Here is a 6,881-nt window from a genome sequence, read left to right on the forward strand (position 1 = left end):
GCTTGAGAGGTGTGTCATGCCATCTTTGATCAGATTGATTAGGAAAAATACATGCAGCCCACTCAGAGTCAAATATCTAACTTAAACAAGCATACAGGAATCATTGCTGTCTGGTAGACCCTGACTTCAGTCATTGGTTTGAGAAACCAGGTTCTCAAATATTCTTCTTTTCAGTCTGTTGAAGAACCAAGCTAGCATATTGGGGACAATGATGAATTTCACTGTTCATGTCTTAAGACGACAGTGTGTTCCCAAGAGATGGAGAATGACCATGTTCAACAGCATCCCACTACTGATCTTAATTTAAGGGAGTAGAGTAGGGAATGAAGTGCGATGACTTTCTGAGAATTACATTAGGATATTCAGACTGCCTTGTCAAAGAGAAGGTTGAAACGAGATCTGTCGTGTCCAAGATTGTGAGAGGTCTGAACAGAGTAGACAGGGAATAACTGTACCCATTCTTGAAAGCATCAAGAATGATAGGACACAGATTTAAAGTAATTGACAAAGGAAATAAGTGAATAGTCAGGATCTGGAATATGCTGCCCGAAACTGTGACGGAGGCAGGTTCTGATTTGTATTGTGATGATAATGTGGCTTTAAGAGATGTGTTTAGTCCTGGTTTCTTTTAGAGAGATAATAGGGGATAGGTGGCAAGCAGTCTATGAGAAGATAAACAACTTGTGAAGCCTTGGGGTTTTTTTTAAGTTGGAACAGTAGGAGCAGCCTGAGTGGGTATAGTCAAGCTCTCACAAATGCAGGATTTTTTGTTAGGCTTTAGCAGGGTTGGAAGGCAGTGAATCTCTCCCAGCTGCTGCACCATCTCTCAGAATTGTCTTTTGATAACTACTGTCACAAGGCTAGACTTTTTTTTATTCTAAAAGCTGTTCCTTGGCTTAAGGATACTCTGTCCTTGATTTTCTTTTCAGGGGGTAATAAATCAGGTCAGGCTGTGATCAGACTGGTTTGGTACAGAGATGAAAAGGATTTTGAGAGGCCTTTTGTTTATCTGTAAATAGATGAGACTTCAGGTCAAAGTGGTCATGTTTTAGAAGTGACCTGTAGAATGAAAAGGGAGTGGTCAGCTGTCTGACTGAACAGTTTAGTTCAGTCCAGAACTGGTTGGGAAGTTTAGCAGTGGACTGTGTGTACAGTCTCTCTCTCTCTCTCTCTTCCTGTCCTTCTAACTTCAACCTGTAAGCATTTGACCCTTATTCTTACTGTGTTTTAAAGGGGGTTTGCTTATTGGGACTGTTACATATATTTGGAACAGCCTACTTAAGTCTAGTTTGGATAGACTGAGTTCTATCGGGGTTCTTTATTCTGTTCTTCGTGTTCGATTGTGTAATTTAGTGAATAAATGTTTTTGTCTGTTTTAAACCTGGTAGTCAACCTTGCTAATTTAATCCAGGTAATTTTCGCTGTACACTTAATGAAACAAATTGCAAAGTTATCGTCTGGGCTACCTGCTTAAGAATGTTTCGAATGGTCTGGTTTCTGAATTTGCCCAATTGCCAAGGGTGTGTTCATGAGATGTTACTATATTGAAACAGTTAACTATTACTGTATCTATTATTCTATTAAGTTTTCCAACAGTATTAGGTTATTGCAAGTTCTTCTTTCTTTTGTTGTATTTTGACAATAGTGCTTGAATAAATTTATATTGCTTAACTTTGAATAGTCTGACCAATCAAATTGCATCTGGAACACAACACCTGACATTTACCTTTAAATTAAGAAGCGGTTAGAACCAAGGCTACCTTCTTAATATATTTTGAGGGGATTTGGTCTGATCCATAACAGTATATTCAAAAGAGAGTTTGCCTGTTACCTCAAAAGGAAGACTTCATGATTAAGAAGAGAAGGCTGGAAAATGGCAATGATTTAAATGATCAGACAAAGACACTGTGGACTGAATAAGTTCCCTTCTGTACTGTAACAATTCTGTGAGTCGACCCAATTTCTCATTTACTCATCAAGGACATGCCCTCAACCCTGTTTTGAAAAGACTCCCAGCGTTTTTACCTTCACCATTCCACACCAATCTTCTGCGTTTGAAATAAATGATGTAGATCCTTCTAATTATAGTTCTCTGCTTGTAAATAGAGATAGCAGCAGGAACTGCTGGAAATACTTTGAAGTTTGTGAGAGCTTTTGCGGAGAGAAGTGAAATCGGCATTCAGGTCTGTGATCTTTGATCCGAACTAGGAGAAATTACAGATGTAATAAGCTCTCAGCAAGGCTTGGGCGGGATAAAGACAAAAGGTAGTTCTGAGACCGCAGAGTATGAAAGTCTTCCATGGTCAAAGAAATTGGTGATGGTGCAAGAAAAGAAACAAAGAACTGAAGATGTGCCTAGAATAGATGTGATGCTGACTGGAAAAAAAATGAAAGAAGCAAATAAAGTTAAATTGGGAAAGAGATTAGAGTCTGAGCCCAGCATTGAGACTGGAAGGCTGAGTCCAAAGGCGAAGTGTTGTTCCTCGGGTTGTATTTAGCTTCAGTGGAACACTGCAGCTAGCAAAGTTCAGAGATGTGTGAGAGGTGGATGTCAAATGACAGGCCACTGGAAACTCAGGGTTGTGCTGACAGACTGAACGGAGGTATTCCATGAAGTGGTCACCAAATCTCCATACGGTGTCCCCAGAGTAGAGATCGCATAGTGAGTAGTGAATACAGTAGATAAAGTTTAAAGTACACTTAAATCGAATACACCAAGAATGAGTGTTTGGGCCTTGGATGGTGAGAGAAGAGGTAAATGAGCAGTGTTGCATGTCTTGCTTTTGTATAGAAAGATGCCATAGGAAGAGGACATGGTGTTGCTGTTGGCTGAGGAGTGGACTAGGATATCTCAGAGATAATGCTGTGATGAGGGGAAGATATGTTTGATATCATTTGTGCTGGAGGTGCAGAAATTGACCCATTAAAGAGAGTAATAAAGCAAGTGGCCCTGGAAATATTGGATGCATTGATGGTCATCTTTCAAAACTGTATTGACTTTGGAGCTGTTTCTATATATTGGAGGATGGCAAATGTAACCCCTCTATTTAAAAAAGGAAGGAGAAAAGAACAGAATTACAGATCAGTTAGCCCAACATTATTAGTTGGCAAAATGATAGACTCTATTATAAAAGACATGATGATAGATCATTTGAAAATTTGGGATTGGACAAGGCCAGCAAGAGGTAAATCATGCTTAACAAATCTACTGGACATTTTTGAGGATGTAACCAGTAGAACAGATAGGGAGAAGCAGTAGATGTGGTGAATTTGGATTTTCAGAAGATGTTTGTTATCTCTCTTGTAATAGGTTAGTGGAAAAGTCAAAGCACATGGGAGAGGAAGATAATATATTGACATGGATCAAGAATTTGTTGACAGACAGGACACAGGTTAGCAATAAATTGGTATTTTTTCCCAAATCTGATGAGTTGTACCTTTTATTCCTTTATTAACGCCTATAACTAGGCTGGAATTTATAAAGATCAACAGAAAATAAACCCCAATCAACGTGGCTGTGTCCTGGATGTGACTAATGCGGTGTTGCAAGTATCAGTGCTTAGGCCCAGCTATTTACAACATATATATAAAAGATAGTACAATTGCAGCATTAAAAAGGCATCAGAATGGGTGTATGAATAGGAAGAGTTTAGAGGGATGTGGGCCAGGTGCTGGCAGGTGGGACTAAGAACCGAAGGGTCTGTTTCCATGCTGTACATCTCTCTGACTCTGACTCTGACCTAGATGAGGAACCATATAGTCATAAACACGTACAGACCTTTTGGTCCAACACATCCATGCCGACTGGATATCCTAAATTAATCTAGTCCCATTTGCCAGCATTTGGCCCATATCCCTCTAAATCCTTCCTAGTCATGTATTCATCCAGATGCCTTTTAAATGTTGTAATTGTTCCAGCCTCCACCACCACCTCTGGCAGCTCGTTCCATACACACACCACCCTCTGTATGAAAAAGTTGCCCTTCGGTCCCTCTTCAATCTTTCCCTTAAACCTATGCCCTCTATTTTTGGATTCCCCTACTCTGGGAAAAAGACCTTGGCTATTCCCTCCAACCATTTCCCTCATGATTTTATAAATCAAATGAAATATTGCCAATTTTGCTGATGACAAAACGGGGGGAGGTCTTGAGGAGGATGCAAGGAGGTATCAAGGTGATTGGGACAAATTGAGTGCATTGTCAAACATATACAGATACAGTACAATATGGCTAAATATAAGGTTATACACTTATGTGAAAAAAAAACAGAAAGGAAGCATATTATTTAAATGCTGATATTTTGGGAAGTGTGGATGTACAAAGGGATCTGGATGTCTTTGTATGCCAGTCTTTGAAAGTAAACAGGCAGGTTTTATAAATAATTAGGAGGCAAATGATATATTGGCCTTTATTGCAAAAGGATTTGAGTTCAGAAGTAGGGATACCTTACAGTAATTATACAGGATCTCGGTGAGACCACATATGAAGTATTGTGCACAGTTTTATTCTAGGAGACAGTGAGTTCTGCAGATGCTGGAGATCAGAGTTGAGAGTGTATTGCTGAAAAAGCACAGCAGGCCAGGCAGCATCTGAGGAATAGGAGAATCGACATTTCGGGCCAGAGCCCGTCTTCTGGAATGAGGCTAGGAGCCTCGGGGGTGAAGAGATAAATGGGAGAGGGGTAGGGTGGGGCTGGGCAGAAGGTAGCTGAGAGTGCAATAGGTGGATTTAAGTGCAGGTAAACTTGAGGGTGGAGCAGATAGGTAAGAAGGAAGATTGACAGGTGGGACAGGTCATGAGGGCACTGCTAAGCTGGAAGGTTGGGACTGTGGTAAGGTGGGGAAAGGAGAAATGAGGAAACTGTTGAAGTCCACATTGATGCCCTGGGGTTGAAGGGTCCTGAGACGGAAAATAGTTAAATCAACCATTCCTTATACTTTGAGATAATTGCTCAACAGAATTCATGTATCGCTGGACATCGGAGTGCATCTGGGAAAATTAACAAACAGTGAAATTCACAACTAATCTTGGAGGAACCGGTTTGGGCGAAGTTCACAGCACAGAATCAGATAAGTCAATTGTTGTTTTAAGTCTGTCCAAGAGAAAGGCTGCAGTAGTGAGTATAGTGGATTCTTTCTTGATTATATGTTTTTGGAGATAAGTCTCTTGATTAAACTTAAAATATAAGCCATAGATATTAATTTAACCTGGTACAGTGTTTGTAGAGGAATAAGATGGTGTTATTTTCTGGGTCTGTAGATTGTGAAGGAGCAAAAATTGCCTTTGCAGAGATATGTACTTCTTGTCAGATGTGGGAGTTTAAAGAGAGTTTAAGGGTTACTGCAGATTCTATCTGCCATAAATGCTGTTGCATGCGAATCTTAGCAGATCGGTTGGAGAGTCAGATAGAAGCGATGAGGAATTTGCAGCAGCAACAGTATGTGATGGATGGCAGTTATAGGAGGGGGGAAGTCTCCGATACAGTCACATAATGCGTTAACTCCAAGAAAGGTAGGCAGCTAGTGCAAGAGTCTTTTGTGGATCTACCCATTTCAAACAGGTATGCTGGTTTGGAAAATGCAGGGGGTGATGGATTCTCAGGGGAACGTAACACAAACAGCTAAGTTTCTCGTATTGAGACTGGCTCTAATGCAATGAGGGGTACGTCGGCTTCCAAGAGATCAATTGTGTTAGGGGATTCCTTAGTCCAAGGTACAGTCAGACACTTCTGTGGCCAGCAGAGAAAAAGCAGAATGGTGTGTTGTTTCCCTGGTGCCAGGATCAAGGATGTCTCAGAGAGGATGCAGAATGTTCTCACGAGGAAGAGGGGCCATCAGGAGGTCATTGTCCACATTGGAAGCAACGACATAGGAAGGGAAAAGGTTGAGATTCTGAAGGGAGACTACAGAGAGTTAGGCAGAAGTTTAAAAATGAGGTCCTCAAGGGTGGTAATATCTGGATTATTCCCAGTGCTACGAGCTAGTGAGGGCAGGAATAGGAGGATAGAGCAGATGAATGCATGGCTGAGGAGCTGGTGTATGGGAGAAGGGTTCACATTTTTTGGATCATTGGAATCTCTTTTGGGGTAGAAGTGACCTGTACAAGAAGGACGGATTGCACCTAAATTGGAAGGGGACTAATATACTGGCAGGGAAATTTGCTAGAACTGCTTGGGAGGATTTAAACTAGTAAGTTGGGGGGGGTGGGACCCAGGGAGATAGTGAGGAAAGAGATCGATCTGAGATGGGTACAGCTGAGAACAGAAGTAAGCCAAACAGTCAGAGCAGGCAGGGACAAGGTAGGACTAATAAACTGCATTTATTTCAATGCAAGGGGCCTAACAGGAAAGGCAGGTTAACTCGGCATGGTTAGGAACATCGGACTGGGATATCATAGCAATTACAGAAACATGGCTCAGGGATGGCCAGGATACAAATGCTGAAAAATGTGTTGCTGGAAAAGCGCAGCAGGTCAGGCAGCATCCAAGGAGCAGGAGAATCGACGTTTCGGGCGTAAGCCCTTCTTCAGGAATGAGGAAGGTGTGCCAAGCAGACTAAGATAAAAGGTAGGGATTTTGCGCTCCTCCCTACCTTTTATCTTAGCCTGCTTGGCACATCTTCCTCATTCCTGAAAAAGGGCTTATGCCCAAAACGTCGATTCTCCTGCTCCTTGGATGCTGCCTGACCTGCTGCACTTTTCCAGCAACACATTTTTCAGCTCTGATCTCCAGCATCTGTAGTCCTCAGTTTCTCCCAGGATACAAATGCTACAGGAAGGATAGAAAGGGAGGCAAAAGAGGAGGGGGAGTGGGATTTTTGATAAGGGATAGCATTACAGCTGTGCTGAGGGAGGATATTCCCGGAAATACATCCAGGGAAGCTA

The sequence above is a fragment of the Chiloscyllium punctatum genome, chromosome 37 (genome assembly GCF_047496795.1).
Source record: "Chiloscyllium punctatum isolate Juve2018m chromosome 37, sChiPun1.3, whole genome shotgun sequence".
NCBI classification, from domain to species: Eukaryota; Metazoa; Chordata; class Chondrichthyes; order Orectolobiformes; family Hemiscylliidae; genus Chiloscyllium; species Chiloscyllium punctatum.